The sequence below is a fragment of the Cygnus olor genome, chromosome 2 (assembly GCF_009769625.2).
Source record: "Cygnus olor isolate bCygOlo1 chromosome 2, bCygOlo1.pri.v2, whole genome shotgun sequence".
Classification (NCBI taxonomy): Eukaryota; Metazoa; Chordata; class Aves; order Anseriformes; family Anatidae; genus Cygnus; species Cygnus olor.
This window is the reverse complement of record NC_049170.1, coordinates 64,337,802-64,355,963: the sequence shown is the minus strand read 5'-3', so window position 1 is coordinate 64,355,963 and position 18,162 is coordinate 64,337,802. Positions and strand designations below refer to the sequence as shown.

The 18,162-nt window shown below is 41.0% G+C and overlaps 1 protein-coding gene across 10 annotated transcripts in view; it reads left to right on the top strand.

The window, feature by feature from the left end:
- ELMO1 (engulfment and cell motility 1) overlaps positions 1 to 18,162 on the top strand; it is a 310,022-nt gene that overhangs the window by 28,013 nt on the left and 263,847 nt on the right. The window contains exon 1 of one of the 10 annotated variants that reach the window (XM_040545685.1): positions 4,410 to 4,541. The exons of the other annotated variants lie outside the window; for them this stretch is intronic. The gene's annotated coding sequence lies outside the window, so the exon portion shown is untranslated. Of the gene's footprint in view, positions 1 to 4,409; positions 4,542 to 18,162 lie in introns of those variants that run through there. 10 annotated transcript variants of the gene reach the window in all.

Here is an 18,162-nt window from a genome sequence, read left to right as displayed (position 1 = left end):
AGGAATATCAAAGCCATTCTGTCCTATACTCCTTATGGAATATAAGTGAACTAATATGAACTATGCTTGCTTCCAAGAGGTGAGAATGGAACTGAGAAAGCTGAGGGAAGAGATGTTTAAATAGAGCTGGAGTGACTTGAATGTGAATTTTCTTTTTGATTAAAACCTTGGTGACTTGAAGTTTAAAATTATCTTTGCTTTGAAGTGAGGTATCTGTTTATGATGTAACTAGGAATTGTTATTACAGCTAATGAATGTTATTTTAATATTGGGTGGAGGTGTAAAAGCCATTAACTTTTTTTCAAATGACAGAAAGGAAACCCTCTTTTCGTAATATGAAAAGTCAATTACTGTGTTATCAGGAAGAGCTTTAACTAAAAGTATTAAAGGGCTGTGCTCACATAATGAGGGCATTATCAAATGAATTCCCTATGCACAGATTTATAGGGTGATGTATCTTAGCTGGAATTATCTTTAAAACTACCACTTAATCTTAAGTTCTTTGTAGTGGGTTAGTTCTGATTTTTATTTTCCATGTCAAGAGAAATATGAAAACAGTTCAGTAAGTTTTATTTTTATGCTTTGACCTTAGGAGAAAAACTTTTTTTTTTGTGACTTACTTAAAAAGTTGAGCTAATGGAGAGGGTGCTATTGTCAGATCTACCCATATCCTTTGAAAATAAGCATATGAATAAAGATAATTTCTGACAAAAGTCCTAATTCTTAAATGCTGAAGTTGTGGAGTTCCTCTTTAAATTATGAAGAGGTTGGGTAGGGCTGGGACTGAACTTTTTTCAGATTGAGGTATGTTACAGTTTTATTTTAATGGTATAGGATGGCAGAGACAAATTAATTGCTGTTGTGGTGTAGAAGCATGTAGGGGTTTGAAGAGTTATGGAGTTTATGTTGTGCTGAACTGGAGTGATGAAGTACAGATAACAGGCCACAGCTGTGGCCACAAATTAGTCCTCTCCAATTTGATGCTGAAAGTATTGCATTATAATTGCTCTTCTAGGATTACCATGTGGAAAGTCTGATGAATAAAAACAGATCTGAAATGGGGAAGCTAGAAGTGTGTGCTGCTGCAAATGCTTATTGGGGCTTCATTGCTGCAAAAGCAAGGTGAAGTAAGGTCTTTGCTTTCCTAGCTGGGACCAGTGCTCAAGAGCTGGCTGCTCTTCAGATACTTTCACTGATTTTTACATCTTGCCATTTCCTTAGAGTTAGGGCTCTCAGTCGCTCCTTGCTCATACAGCCAGCGTGGCTCAGGGGAAGATGAGAGTTGTGATCCTTTCTGCTTACACCACCTGTGGGTGTGTTAGCCAAATGCCTGATGTGCAATCCATCAAGAGTTAGGTTTATAGGGAGGTGTGGGCTGCCTGCCCTGCCACCACAACCATACCTTACACCACAACCATAACCTACACCAATGTGAGCTGCCTCAGTCCTGCCTCCTCACTTGTACTGTGCCTGTGGTGAGTGGTTTCCAAGAGCTAACCTGATAACAAGAAAGTCTTCCACTCCTTTCTGCTGCTTACTGTTCTGCCAGCAGGCTTCCCTGAACTGGGTGATGGTGAGTCAAAGTGGCAGAGGGGACAGACTGCAGCAGTACATCTCTGCAGTTTCATCTGCTGCAGAAACTCATTCAGAATCTGCCTTGTGTGAGTAACGGGTCAGAACGGGTGAGCAGGATGCAAAGTGAGGTCTTGAGGTGACTGTTCAAAGCATCCCCTTTACTTAATTTCAGAAGAACACTTGCAAAATTTTTGGTTAGTGTTTAGGAAAAAAGGTGCCATGTCCTCAGCTCTATTTAGGTTAATGATGCTACATAATTTTTGTAAGAGCTAAGGGTTAGTTTCAGTATGTGTAAGACTTGAGTGAAACTTTAAGGACTACCATTCAATGTGGTATTATAACAAAGTTTAAAATGGTTGTTGCTTGCACATTTGCTTCCTAACTTCAAAAGAATGAGTTGAAAGAGGGAACAAACTGTGTAGATGAGATATTCCATGACCTGTGCTTCTGTGCATTTGTGCACATGCATGTATTTAGATATGTATATACTGGGTAATACACAACATATTGTCATACAACGTCTAAAAATGCCTTCATAGAAGTGTAATACTAGTGCAGACTGGGTAAAAGTCTGTCGATCTCAGCCTAGGTATCATGATACCCTGTTGATTGGCTCACATAACTGGCAGGTAAAACCTTATCACGTTTTTACTGAGACTACATCTGAAAAGAAATTGAATTAAATGCTTAAAACATTTAGATGATCCCCCAGAATTGTCACTCTTATAGGATTTTACTTCTACACCTTTTTTATTTTTCCCTCATGAGGAACGCTTACAAGATATGATCTCTTCATTTTCCTTTGCTCTCCTTGGCATTTTCACATTGCTTCATACAGTCAAACAACTATATGTTATTGGCCACAATGTTCCAAAACCCAAATACAAACAAATAAATGAAAAACCTATAGGCCCACAGACCTGTGGTTCAAGTCGAATAGCAGACAAGCAATTGCTAAGAGTGTGGATTGTCCAAGTGCAAGAAAAGGAACTGGGGTTGACTGGTTGAAGTTGTCACGGCTGTCTTGTGGTTGACAGGGTCCTATAAAGTTGTCTGGGGCATTGAGTTTTCTTTAAGGTTATAAAAACAAGGGCCAGCTGTGGCCAAGTGAGGGCTGTAAGTAAGCTTCACTTCTCTCTCTGTCAAGCAGAGGGGCTGGAACTAAGAAGACCCTGAGTTATAAAAGGGAGGGACTGTGCAAGGTTTCTCTCCCTGCCCCGCCCCCCCCCCCCCCGATGCTCTTGATCAGTCAATGCAGTTCCCTCCTGGCTTGCAACAACCTGGGCGTTGTGCTAGAGCTAGGAGTTTCCTGAATGCCCAGAGGAAAGTCTGACACACTTTGGAATGTAGAACAAACATCTGCTGGGATGGGATGCCACTGAAAGCATGGCACCTCTTTCTGCATTGGGGCTGTAATCCAGACTTGCATTCCAGCGAAACAGTCTGCGCTGGGGAAGGTGTTTGAAACAGATATTGCAATGTAAGGCACACAGTCGTTCCTTGATGTGAGGATTTATGCATGCACAACTTGGCATCAGTCATCTCTGACCTTTTCAGAGGACTGTTCCTTCTTTCTTGTTGGTACTGTAATATCTTCCAAATTCATTTGGCATTTCAGTGGGTTGATAGATGACCAACTGATGTCTATGTACAGTAGCAGAAGCTGTGTTACATTTGGGATGTAGTATTTTATTATCTGCGTTAGCCTACTTTTGCAACTTTCAAACTGGAATTCCCGTCTGGTCCTTGAAAATTATTAATACATGGTTTTGAGAGAGGAAGTAAGATTGATAGCTATTCTAATATTTGGAATATAAGGCTTTCATGATAAATTGTTTTCTTCTGATTTCTCTGTTCCAGATTACTTTCATAATCTTGAAAAGCAAAAACATTAATAAATCAAAGTGGGTTAGAGATCAGGCACGTGGTTTCATTTTAATAAGGGATAAAGCTGAAATCTTACTGAGTGTACATTGTTCACCACTTGTTCTCTGGGACGTATGAATCAGTCCCTTCATTACTGATTTTGGTGTTACTCTTGGTGCTTATGCTCATGTGCAAAGTTAATATGTTAGGAAAAAAGCCTTTTGTAGCAATGTGAAGTTTCAGCTTCAGAGTACATTTGCTTGATTGATTTATATCTGTCAGCAGGAAGGGGATTTTGAGAAAAGGCACAGTAAGCCTGCAAGCTAGAGAATGAGGTATGATTTTCATGGTTGTGCCTTGTGCATAAGGGACATTTTTTCTCAAAGGATTCAGGGTAAGATGTGCTCTGGGGACTGTTTGCTATGTGTGTAGGGAGAAGGGCAGCAGAAAAAGCCTTTCTCCTAGGCTCTTCTCAGTGCTCGTGGTTAGTCTTTGGGCTGGTGTGCCCAGAAGAGACTCAGGTCAGAACCTAGTAGAGGGAGAGTCATGAATAAGGGAATTAAGCACTTTGAAACCCATCCCCTCATCCCCCTTGCTGCTGTATCTACACATAAGTTCTTTGGCTTCTTTTTATCAGAATAGCTGAAAGAGGCTGCTAAATGAAGAAACCAGCTTTCCTTTTGAACTTTTAACCTTCGTGAAAGCTTCAGTAATTGGCTTTTGCAGAGCATAGATTGTTTGAATCTGACATATAAAAAAAAATACAGGAAGAATGAAATATCCATGTGCACTTCTGAAATTCCCAAATTGTCCGTGAAGATCTTGCTTCTATGTGCTTTAAAAGCTTCAGAAGTGCAGAGAGACTGGGGAGGGGTGAAGTGTCCCTGCTGCATCTCAGCCCGTGAGCAGTGCCAGGATGTGGTCGGGCTGAAATAAGAGTGCAGCAGTTGGTAGAAAAGCTTCACCTGAGGAAAAATGGTTGGTGTGTGTGGATGTAATTTCTTTGAGAGAGAGGAAGAAGGCTTGAGGAATGGGTCATATCAAGGGAGATAAAGGACTGCCAGGAGAGAAAAGGAAAGAAACCAAAAAGACTGCCAAAGGTGAGAGAGATGAATTGTACTGCCTAGGCTAAAGGTGAGCATTATGCTCGGATTTTTCCTGTGAACGAAAGTCCTGTTTAATGATAAATAAATAAATAAGCAAAAGTTTCTCTGCTTTTGTCTATGTTGAAGAGAACACAGTGAAACTCCTGACAGTTGCTGCTCTTTTCTAAGAGTTGATCGTGTGAAACTTTTATGTACTAAAAGCAAGGAAAGAACATTAGAGTAAGCAGGGATTAGACTTTAGTGGGTTTTAAAGCTGTCATCACCTTGTTGTACAAAAGCAAAAATAGTGACTTAAATACAAATGACTTTTGGCCTCTGACGTTTAATAGATGTGTTGTAAGTTAATAATAAAAATAAAATAAAAAAAAAAAACCAAAACAAAACACAAAAGAACCTAACAGCAGATCCAGGTCAAATCATGCTTTAGCTGACATTTAATCTAAAATGAAAGCTATTTTCAAGCATATCATTCCTAGGTTTCTCATCTATATAAAAGCATAATACATTTTTGCAAACTTGGGAATGGAAATTTCGAGGGGTGCAGCCCAGCAGCGGAGACCTGCAGCCCTTCCTTCCCACGTACGAGCTAATAGCCATGCGTACATCTCCGCACGCATAGCTGTGCAACAGGAAAAATGTGCTCAGCAAGGCTTTGTAGCTCTCGGCTGCTGTTAGAAACTGCATGGTTGAGTTTTCTTAACGGAAAGCAGCAATGCATATCGTGGTTAACTTGGCTGAGGGCATGCAAAACTACCTTGCCTTGTTCTTCCTTTTAAGATTTTTTTTTCTTAAATAAGGTTGGCTAATGAAGCAGAATAAAGAGTGGTGAATTTATGAAAGGAACTCTTAAAAACAGGCAGCTCCTTAGTTTTCCAACAGTACTTCAGCTTGATTTGTTATAATGCAAGAAGCCTTGAATGGTTTCCCCATAATCTTGCATCCTGAGAAAACTGGGATCCTTTGTAGCTGTGAGATTTTTCATCTTGCTGTCATGTTATGTGTCTTCAAAGCAAGGGGCCAGTGTTTCCTGTGATGTGCCCGTCTCTTAACATCTGTATTTCCACTTGAGCAATTAAATGGCTAAAAGCAAAAGAGGGTGTCACCAGTAGCCACGCATTAATTCACTGTGTAAAACTGCAGAAATTATTTGGGGCCAGTAAGAGGTAACTGTCATAGGACAGTGGTCTCTTCCTGTCATGTGTATGTGCTGAAAATAAGGCAGTTGCCAGGAATGGCTGAGCTGAAGAGCCAGATGACAAGTTATTCTCAGTTGAGGACAGATTAAACTTTCAGAGCTCTAAAACCAAAGCATATGGTGTTTTGCAAAGTCCCCCGTGCTAAATGGTGAAAGCCTGAAGAGAAGGAAGAAGGCAGTAAGGAGCCTAGCGGTTGTTGCTTGGTGGGCTGTTTTGGAGTATTTGCATTTTGATTGGCTCTGCAGACATTTGTGTGTATGCATCAGGGACTCTTAAGGTGACAAAAAAGAGCTTTTAATGTAAAGAAAAATGGTAATGAGACTTTGGGCTTGCTCCCTACAGCATGTTCTGTATGCTTTCTGTCTTGTCTCAAATGAATATAGTGGTGGTGCTTTTATTTTGTCTGAAAAAAATAGTTTGCTAGTTTGTTTTATATTAATCTACCTAGAAATGTATTTTTCATTTCGTGTTGGTAGTGAAACTTTTTAATTTGGCAGAGTAAGAATTCGAAGGCATTGGCCAATAAATATAGCCACAAAATGGTTTACCCCTTTTTGTCCCAGCACAAAAGCTGGTATTCTTGTGAGCAGCCCAGTGCGAAGGGTAACTGCAGCATTGTGCTGTGAGATGCTGAGAAGCACAGATTGCATCTTCAGAGTCTGTCAGAAACATCCTTCACTTCTACATCTTTTAAAAAATATTTATTATTACTTATTTGTATGACAGGTGTCATATTCAAATTGAGTATAGTAGCAAGAAATAGGGATGTAAGCCAGTCTGTTCTCAGAACCTTGAGGGCTGTGGAGGTTAAAATGCAGAAAGAACCGAGCGAGTAGTCAGTCCAAACACATGAATAAATAAGGCAGCTGCCTGTTCTGGGTAATCTGTCAGTCTGAGTTAGATACACACCCCTGTAGCCTCCAAATGCCTCACAATGTCTCTGAGGAAGTGTAGTGCCCCATTTTATAGTTGTGGGTTGGAGGCACAGAGGGCCAAAGGGCAAGTACGTGGCCACACACAGTCTTTGAATAAAAGACGATTAAACACAAGTGTTCTTGGTCCCAAGTTTAACATCGTACTCTTTGAAGCAGCCTTTCTGTTCATTTTTAACGGTGTAATTACCTACGTGTGGTAGGGAGTTCTTTTCCCCACAGCACTGATTAAAGAGAATAAACTTGGTAGATGTAAGATCTGTTTGCAGTTTTTTTCTTTTTTTCCCAGTTTATTATTTTTCTCTGGTGTATCTTGCACTAGCTGCTAATGAATTGGCAAGATTTCATTCTCTCAATGACACTAAGGTCAAATAACAGTCTGTTTTTTGTGTCTCAGGGGGTTTATTTTGCAAATGCAAAAGTATGGTTTTCTCCCGTGTTTAAATGAGAGCGTTAGACTTTGTTCTGGACACTTAGGCGGCATATTGGCACTTTGGGTATACTGCTCCTTCAGAATTCCCTTCAGGTCAGACCACCTGCCTTACGTGGTGTTTGTCATCATTTCTTTCTAGTCCTAATCAAAGCTGTTGGGACAGTGGGTGGTGAGACCAGCAAGGTAAGAGATGAACACTGAAATCCACCTAATTCTTTGCTGATGTTACTCCTCAAGAAGAGAGCTTATGAAGATGTGGCTGGTAGGAACGTGCTCCAGAGTTTGGAGAGTAACACATGTGAAAAGGGAACTTGAAAAACTTATTTTCCTTTGTATTCCCATGTACACAGTCTGTTTAAGTTTTGCATGGCCAGATCGGGGGAGGCAACTGGGAACTGCATGCTGTGGAGAACATGTCTTGGAGCCCTACATACTGGGGTAATCTTTCAAGCAAAGTAGAAGGAAGTTGCATTAACTCACAGAAGAGTAAAATCCCATGTTGGGAATATCATACTCATACGATAGAGAGACTATGAAGAACTCATATGGTAGGAAGATATGAATGGGACTCAACTCCTGGTCTTCAGAGATGCGGAGTCCATCCACACAGCTGGACTTCTGGTAGGCTGTGGCCACAGTTCTGTGGACACAGCATCAAGACTGCACAGCCACTAATGTGGAGCATCATTATGCTGTAGGGAAGCATGGATGGGAGGTGATGACTTGGAGCACTCTTCTAGTAGAGGTGGGCACTGCCACTTTTTGGAAATGCTTATGCTTTCAATGCAAATGTGAGTATCACATAATGTAGCATAAAATGAGAGTGGGTAGAGTTCTGTGTTTACTGTTGTCACCATGCTGCCAAACCCATAAAAGCCAAGTTTTGATCTTCAAAACGGAGCAAAAAGTATTGTACTGAAGGGAGAAATAGGAGCCCATTCTGTTTTTAAAGTGATTAATAACAATCACATTTATTACTTGAACATTAGAGATCTATTGATGTTACATTACTATTGCAAGCAGGTAAAAAAAAAAAATGTGACAGGGATACTGTGTTGTGCTTTCTTTTAGTGTTGGCGTTTTCACACAAAGGGCTTTTCAGCCAGGTGTTAACCCTATTGGAAGTTCAAAATTGTCAACTTCAGTCAGAAACTCTATTTGAAAACACTTCTAACTGTGTCAAATTGAATTAGACAGTTAAGTGAACAGTGATTTGCTACCCCTCAACCCCAAGTGCAGTGGCGAAATTTAATTTGGGAACACTGAAGTCTGAAAGCAAGAATGATAAAACAGTGGTTATGCTCACTGGGGAGTTAGTGAAGGGATGTTACTTTATTTGTGAAAATTATGAGCTCCAGCAATCAGCAGAGCACTATAAATGTACTTGGATTTTATCCAAATACTTTAATCTTTTAATGTCTATTACAATTATAAAGGAGCTCATTGAGTTAATGAAACATACTGTAATGAGCTTGTAATTGCATATTTTTACATCATTTTCTGCTACTGAATTGAATCTCAGCTATGCGCCATGAACTGTGCACAGGTGAAATAAATCTGTTTTTCAGGCTCAGGGTGTTTCCATGACAGTTTAAGACAAGCAGGTTATTCCTGCTCTCCTCTTTGCCCCTACCCATTCTTTATGGTGGTCACGCTGATGCTCAGGTGGGTGAGTGTTGGATGTGTCTTTGTTTTGTTGGGGTTAGTTTTTGAGCACTCCGTCTTTCTGAACCAGCCTGCTGGTCAAGTACCAAATGCCAGGTTGTGCCACAGGGGCAATGGAGATGTAAGAGCTGCTGGGGAACTGCGCCTCGAATAGCAGGAACCTGAAGGTTTGGGAGTGAAAAGATTTCAGTTTCGCAGAGACCATAAGGATGATGGCTCAGGATGATGCTATGTATTACAAAATTTTTAGCATAGAATGGTTGTGAGGATTCATTTTTTCTATCTAATAAGTTAGAGGTATACAGGTATACAGCAAGGGCATCGTGTCCTTTTGGCTGTTGCTGCCAGGCTCTCCCTGTCCTGTAGCTGGCATTTGTAAGTTCTTAGCAGGTAAAATACTTGGTAATAGCTCTGGGGTGGAATTGAGAGTATTAAAATATTTGAGGCACTCTATTTGTTGTTAAGATAATACAGAACAGCATCACACAGCAAGTGGTGGTTCATTTTGAATGGATGTTTTGATAGAAGTCAATTGAGTTGCAGCAGCAATCAGTGACAACTGATGTTCTGGCTCCTGAGAAGGAAACTGCCACGGGTTATTTTGCAGAATAATGTGGCTGGTACAGTTCAGTCCTCAGTGTGCAGACAGTGCTGGTCATGTCATCTCTATGCGTGTATTGTGGGAAGGTTAAGCACTCAGTTCATAGATTAGACAATTTGGAAGCAGTGAGTGTTTTGCTCGTTCTTGGCATAGCTGTGCATGTTCCCAGAGACGCTGGAGCAGGAGCTTCATCCAGAGTTTGGAGACGGAAACACAGCTGTGCCATCATCAGCTTTTGATGGTGAGCATTAGTCGAAGCCATTTGGGGAGTCTTAGAGAACCTTTGTAATTATAGTTACTTATGAGATAGAAGTCAGATACCTAGCAAAGCAGATCATATATCCTACAAATGTGGCTTTTTAATTGATGGCTTCTTACCTGAGCAGTGAAGTAAATTGGCTAATATTTTTAATGAGTTAGGTTCAAGACGGTGATTCTGACTGTAAAATTATTGCCGCTTTTTTTTCAGATAGTTACACAGAGGACTGATTAACAGCTGCCTTTGGTTTAAATGCAGTGGCTGAATTGGTGCCTTTCCCCCGCAACCCCCCCCCCCCTTTTTTTTTATCATAGGCTGACATGTTAGCATAAATTAGATTCAGTGGGTTTCTAAGTTCATATGTGGGTTTTAATCTGGGAGTGAACACATCACATGTTCTGCTGTCCGCATGAGAAAGGAGAGACAGTAATCTTCTCAACTGTTGTCCGCTGCTTAAATAGCTTGAATCTCTAGAGCTCACGACTGAAATCAGTCAATGGATGACATTTGCATCATTCCTTCCTCCTTCCCTGTGCCATGTGGGTTTTAGTGTGGAAAATAATGCACAGTAAAACTATGGGGTGACCACAGACTATATTGAGTGCTTGAATGTGATGTATTGGACTGTAACACAAAAGCAATTTACAGTAGTTTTCCTGTCAGAAATAGTTTCATCTTGATCTTTAAGATCTTAGTTCAAGTTATAGAAGACTGGGATTATTTGAATGAGTGCTCTCGAATTGCTGGCTGGTAAGAGTTATAGAGATTGTTGTTCCGAAGTTAAAACTGACAGCCATTTTTATTATATTTAGAGAACATTGCTATGACTGCTGAAAGAGCTTCCTTTTTTGCTCATTGTACACACATCTGAGTGCAGAAAAGGCATAACATTTGAACACAGATGGGCAGGCTAGGACTTCGAGTGCTTGGGGTAATTACATCAGTGTACTGAATAGAATCACAGAAAGGTTGAGGCTGGAAAGGGCTAATGGAAGTCATCTTGGCCAACCATCCTGCTCAAGCAGGGTCACTGCTACTTGTGGTTTTGTAATGGAAGATGAGCAAGGGATAGTCCCCTGTTAAAAACACTCAGATCTCCTGTTACCAAATGTCACGCTTAATGCAGTTCACCAAGATGCACACAGGGTTCATCACCTCTGGAAGTGTACTGGGTAAGCAGAGTGCTGGCACGGCTGTTACCTTGTAGTCACGTTACTTCTGAATGGTCTCTATCTTCCCGACAAATCACAATCTGCATTCTGCTTGGATGAACGCGGAGGTTGCCCTGTAGTTGTTTTGGGATGTGACTGTGTTGACGTTCCTTCCTTAGCATCTCTGTATTCCTGTTTCCAAAGTGGGCTTACTAATGTCCATTAAAATGCCAGAATAGTCTCAACAACAAATATGTGTTGGAGATGGTCTCTTTAATGCAGAATAGTTCAAGTTATTCCACAAATTTTAGGTACAGACGAGGTCTCCAATATTAAGTATCTTTTTTTTTCTTTTTTTTCTGGGTGGCCATAACTTTACTTCCCATGTGCAGTTTCATTGTTTTGGTAAATGTCCTTCGGAGTGCAGGCACTGGAAAGTCTGTAAGTGTTAGAGGCAAGTTGTTCTTTGCAAATGTGTGTGTTAATAGCAGAGAGCAAGGAGCCTTGCTAGACAGGGATAGAATTAGGAATTGTATAGTGGTGTTAAGTCAGGAACATATGGACTTTCTTTTCTTTTCGTGTGCGTGACTGTTAGCTGTTTTGATGCATTTATTTCAGTAGGTATGAAAGAAACAGCACTGGTAGGAACACCTGTGTAGACAGAACTGCTTTCTGCTGCAAGCTTGACAAATGTGTTTTTTCTTTTGCTTTTTGTCATCTTTGAAGTGCAGTGTCAGTGCCCTAAGCAGAAGGCTGGATTCTTAAACTTCTTACCTTATCAGACTCATAATGATAAGTGGTATTTTGCTTGCTGTTTCTCTTATTTCTTGTGAGCATGATGATAAGCATCTGGCTCGGTTCACTTACTGTGGAATATCAATGTGCATCTCTTTTCCACTCTACTTTTCTTTGCAGAATGATTTCTTTAGAAAATAATTGTTTGTTTCAGTTTTTGACATCCTGTCTGTGTACTGTCAGCTAACTTGGTTATTTCCTTTAGTATTCATGCATTTGTCCTCTTTTCCTCCATTTGACTGCTAACTTCCTGACTATAACAGTAGTTCTTCCATATGTTATAAGCATCAGTAAGGTTTAAAAAAAGCACACAAACTTTTTAATATGCTACTTCTTGATCTTGCTTCTAGCATGGTATAGAACTTCTCCCAACCTTGAACTTAACTTCTTGTATCTGCTGCTTTCTTTGGGATATAGCCAGGCATTGCTGCCTAGATCCAGTCTCTGCTGAAATGAAGCAATCAAGTATCATCATCTTGACTGAAGATGCTCTTTTGTGTGCTCTTTCTAACCCTCTGATTTATCAAAATGCCAGGAAAATCCCAAGTACCATAGCCAGATCATGTTGGTGATAGAAAGGAAGACTGTGACCTTTTGTTCTTTCTTTACTCTTAGTTGAATCCAATTCAAAACTGATTTCCTGGGTCACAGAACTCTTGATGAACTTTCTCTCTTGAACCTCTTTGATACATTTTCAGCCAACCTGTAATAAACTTATTCTATTTCCAGTTACATTGAACTCCTTTGGAGTGTTCTTAGGTGAAACATTGCAAAGTCCACAAAAAAATTGTTCCTGTTCTTTGGAGTCATTATATTTACTTTGCTTTATTTTAGTTAATTTCATGGTACCAACTCCCTTTTTTCTTTTTCTCCATAGCTTTCTTATTGCTGACTTTTTTTTTCCCACCTGTATGAGCAGCAGCAGGGTGGAATTGAGATTTAATCTTTTCCCCCATTGCTTTTATTTCTCAGGTTATGTGAGACTACATTGAGAGGTAGGAAAAGTAAATTTTATTCAGATGGAATTCTAGATTTTTGTTGTTGTTGTTGCTTGCTTCAGTTTACAAACATGTGGAGTTAGAGTCCAATGACAAGAAACATCTCCAAACTAAGCAGCAAGCCCTGATAAACTGTGAAAAGTTTAGGTTAATTCTAACACTTTATGCAGGTTAGTATTTGGTTTTGTTTGCTTAATACCTGCTCCGATTTGATATGCTAGATAGGTTCTCAACACGTTTGAAAAATCAAACTTATTGTGAAGCTAAATATAACTTCTTTGACTGTCATGTAGTAACTGTTTTTTCCCCTTGGAATAGTTTTTTGAATATTTGAGTGAGTGGTTTGGTACTTTCCTGATCTCTAGCTTGAAGAGTTTAGATATTAACATCTTCAGTAAATATACCATCTAGTCAGCTGAAGATACTATGGGTGTTAATTAAATTGCTAGAATAGTTCATATTCCTTGAATAATCATAACCAAGTTTTTAGTTCTTCTCAATTCCCTAAATTATAGGTGTGTAACTCAGATTTCCTTAGTAGAAGGAGCATGGTATTCCCAGAAGCAGGGGAGTTCAAATTAAATAAGTACCCACATTTTTCTAGTACGTTTCAATATGTGCTCTAGAAGCAAAACCAGACAGCCTGCTTGCCTGTATTCCAAGTAGAATCACAGAATGGCTTGGGTTGGAAGGGACCATAAAGACCATTCAGTTCCAACTCCCCTAGCCATGGGCAGGGACACCTCCCACCAGACCAGGTTGCCCAAAGTCCGATCCAACCTGGCCTTGAACACCTCCAGGCATGGGGCATCCACAGTTTCTCTGGGCAACCTGTACCAGTGCCTCATCACCCTTCAGAGTAAAGAATTTTGCCCTAATATGTAGTCTAAATTTACACTTGTTTACAACCATTCTCCCTTCTCCCATAACTACACTCCCTGATGAAAAGTCTCTCCCCATCTTTCCTGTTGGCCTCCTTTAAGTACTGGAAAGCTGCTGAAAGGTCTCCCTGGAGCTTTTTCTTCCCTAGGCAGAGCAGCCCCAACTCCCTCAGCCTGTCTTCATAGGAGAGGTACTCCAGCCCCTGATCATCTGTATGACCTGCCTCTGGATGTGCTCCAACATGCCCATGCCCTTACGTTGGGGGCCCCAGAGCTGAACCCAGTACACCAGGTGGGGTCTCACAAAAGTGGAGTAGAAGGGGAGAATCACCTCCCTCGACTGCTGGCCATGCTTCTAATGCAGCCCAGGATACAGCTGGCTTTCTGGGCTGAATGTAGCTCATAGCTCCTGTAGAGCTTTCTTTTCCATTTGTGGCACAGCATCTGGGGATTTTTTTTTTGATGTGGGTCTGCTGGGCTTTTGTGACTTCTGTCTAGTTTTAGGTGGATAACGCTGAGCCTGCAACAAAGACAAGAAGCCAGCATGAAAGCTTTTTTATGTATATGAAGTGCACATCCAGCCCCCTGGCTCCTGTGCCTTGTTTTCATTCCTTGCAGAGATGGCAGAGCGTATTTACAGCTCCTTAGGCTTGGCTGCTCAGTCATGCAGGCTAACTCCAAAAATAACTCTCTTGGGGGTATTAATCTAGTGTTGGATTACCTTTCTAAAATGGTTAATCGGACGTGGTCCCTGGGGGACCTTTTAAAAGAGCTTGCCACTTGGTTCCTGTTGGCCGGGGCCGCCAGAGCGCAGCGGAGGAGGCTGACGAGGTCTGACAGGACATGGTTATGTAAGGGCTCGAGAGGAGCGCAAGCGCTGGGTTTCTTTGCAGTGGGTTCAGACACAGCTGGGCAGGTTTCAGCCATCAGCCACCTTCGTGGAGCTGCCTCACGGCAAGGAGGGAGCAGCGTGGGGGAACCTGCCTGCCAGCGGGGAGGGCAGGCTTCAGGTCATCCCTACAGATGCTGCCTTTCATCTGAGAGGAGAAACACATGCTTCGTTTTATTACATTCCCGAATGCATGTGGTGTTCCTCTAGTTGTTTTTAAATCATCCACTTCCCTACTTCTTCTGTTCATCAAGTGACCTGGCTCCATGTTTGAATGTCGCATTTCTTCTTTTCTGTAAAAGAAGAAATGAGCTGTTGTAGGCTGCTATTTTCACACATGACTAAAACTTCTAGTCACGTAACTCCTTGTAGCCTTCATTTTTTCTCATGTCTATAGAATAAGAATACAGTTTGTTTCTTTGGAGACGTACTCTGATAGCTGTAAGTATTAAAGCACTCAGATCCTTGTATGGGATGTGCCAGGGAAATGGCAAAGCAAGTTTAAGACAAAGCATGTTCTTCTGAGAAAGCTAATTTCATACTTGAATAAAATCCTGGTCTCCACATGCAAGGCATAGATAGACGGGGAAAGGTAAATAAGTTTTATTGACATGTGTACTGAATTAATCCTTCAGACCCAGCTAGGTAAACTGAGAGCTGGCATGTGTGTGCTGATGCATTTTTTGCATTAAATTTAACATACCTTGATTTCCAACTTGAGTGTTTATTACTTTGACTTAGCAAACAACTGGAAGCACTGCAGAGTGTAGTTGAGATGTAGGAATATACTGCTTATGGTAATAATAACTTGCAGAATTTGCACTTTAATGGGCTAATCTGTCATAGTTCTGAAAAATATATTTGTGTAAGAAGGCATGCTAAAGCAGTAGGGATCTTTTGGTTGTGGTGGTATTTTTTTTTTTTTCTCCTTCAAATTATAAAATAGTGTGCTGCTGAGCGTGGAAGTTGCTTAAACCTCTTCCAGGTTACAGCTGCATGCATGCACTAGGGCGAATGGTAGGTGCCCTCTTTTCCCTCAGACCTCTCCTCTACCTCATACAGTTGTACACACACATGCATTGTATTGCCTTTGGGTTTTAACTTGAAGATGAATGTTGTAAAAATGAGCAAAGTTGTTACATGCCAATGCTTCTCAGATCCCACTAGGAGAGAGAAGGGAATTGTACTCAAGAAAAATACGTAACTAACCCTTCAGTGATGTCCTTGTCCTTTTGCTGTTTGACTGCTGCTGGCATAACAAAAAGCAGTTGAACTTGGTTCTAGTTCTTCATTCATGTCATGTGAATTGATTCCAGTTTAGTAAAAATTCTCACCAGGGACTGTGCCTTCCTTTTTGTATTGGGCAGTGCCTAACACAGTGTACCAGTGGAATAAATAGTAGGTAATTCATAAATTTCTGCACTGTAGGTTGCAGAATTTTCTTTGCAATCATAATTTTGTGATAACAAATGAACATCTATTTTGACTTCAAAAAAAAAGTGCTTCTGGCATTGACACATAGGTAGAACAAAACCACATTATATTTCAGATTCTGTGTGGAAATCATAAGACTAATAGCTAGGAAAAATGTCTGAGCACGTGACTAGGACGTCCACCAAGAAACAGAAAGGAAAGAAGTTTGTAGTGACAATTCTATATATGCTTTTCAGCATTCAGAGTACACAGATGCTTCTGAGTTGGCCTTCTCCTAGTGGCAGAAGTTGAACTACATCCATTTGTATTGGTTAAAGATCTGTCACTTTGCTTTGTCTTTTGTAACTGTATAAGCATGCATATATTAATTATAATTATGTAGGAGATCTTTAGTGCTAGCCTGCATTAAAAACTAGACACACTGAAATTGCCTTCCGAATGTTGTGACAGAGTTCTCTTGCACCATGCTTTGGAATGCAAATGATCATTTTCCATAGCTGAATGTGATTAACTTACAGTCTGCTTTTCTCTACTGTTGTCTCTTAAACCATTTGCCTCCTTTCTGCGTGACTTGTTAAGATGGACCACAACTCACTAGAGGAAAATGAGGGCTAGTGTCCACATTTGTATGAGTGTGGAAGTTTTCTGCAAATTTATTACTGTGTGATGTTGTTTTGCTTTTACAGTCATGGCTAGTAGTTGTGAATCAAAGCATTTCTTCCAGCATTCACAGCGAGCTTTATGTTAGCTAACCCCCTAGGGGGGATGTCCAGTGTCTTTCCTGCCAGGGAACCCTGTGTTTTCCAGGGCATGCAGGGAGAGGTCTCTCAGGTACCAGGGCTTAAGCATTGCAGACAGTTTAACACCAAACCACCAGACTGAAACTACCGAGGACTCTTCTGCTGTGGAGGTGAGAAATGCTGTCATTGTAAGCCTGTCAGCAAAAAGGCGCGAAGGTCTCAGTTTCATTTTACTGTTGAGGTGGATTAACAGCTCACTGCTGCCAACAGGTCTTGCTTCTTCCCTGCCAAGTTGGGCCATCTCTGGGAAGCTGTTTGACCGGAAAACATGGCAAAAAGCAGACAACCAAAATTATTATTATTATTATTATTTTGCTAGTTAGGATGAATTGATTCAGCGTGCTACACAGCCAGGGGAGCACTCACAAAAGATGCAAACAGTGGGAGCAATGGATGTTAGGGGAGAGGTGATGGGGGCTTTGTATTATTTGGGCTCTAACGGGGAAGCTGCAGTCAGCAGTGAATATCTGACCGTTCTTAATCACCAGCAAGCCAGTCACTTGCTTTAATTGTGTTTAATCCTGGTCCCTTTAATATCTAGCAGGAGCTTCTGCGCATGTACCAATGCAGACAATGTCACTGCATTTCTTAATCAGGTTGTGCTGCCTTTCAAGGCATTTCCTGAAATAGTCTTATTTAGAGACCATCCATTGTCTTATTTATTGCCTTGCACTTTGCTTTGTGATGATGTGTGATGTTGTCAGCATCAGAACTGCCAATGTTGGAAATAAATTGTTGCAGCGTTGAAGTTCATAAATTGTTTTTTTTTTTTTTTTTTTTTTGTATGTGTTGAGAGCTCCACATAGAATGTAGCAGGGCTGGAGGTTGAGGAAGGCTGGGCCATTTCAGACTAGACCAGAAGACACGTGTTGGGGGTTAGATAGAGCCATATGCATAAAGGCTGGGCCAGCTTGTAAGCAGTAGAAGATGAAAGTACAAAATTTCTAGATGAAAGCATGGTTTCATGGTTTTGCTCAGGATGCAAAGTTCATGTTTCTGCTGTAGTTGGAGAAGAGTCCATGGTTAGTCTGGGTTAAGATGAAGCAGCAGTGGAAGGTGGTTAGAGACTTTTTTTTGTTTCATTTCCTGTACTTGTTTGTGGCTTTTGGATGTCTGTTTGGTATGTTCTGTCAACTCATCCCTTGCCTTAGCTCTTCCAAAGGGTGTACATACGAGAACATGTCCATGCTTTCACCACTTCCTTTTCTTTTCGTCTAAGAAGAAGGGGGCTGCACCTCTGGGGATTTCTGCAGTTTCTTTCTAGAGCCCTATGTGGTAGTGCTCTGTTAGGTCTCGGCAGAAGGCGTGGGAAATGCCACAGTCTAAATGGAGGGCTCGGCAAAGCAAGTGAGCATGTTGCTGTCTGCACAAGGTGCTGTGCCTGACAATTGCAGAGCTTTGATAATTCAGTGGCGGTCCTGCTGCTGAGCTGGGAGAGGGGTGAGGAAGGTTTGCTTGCAAGCTCAGAGATGCGCTGCACCTCTCTGCAAAATATATGTTGTTGTTGCAAGGTTACAAACTTCAGTGAGCCAAAAAGAGGCAGAACTTAAATTCTACAAAGCCTGAGGATTTGCCTGTTCC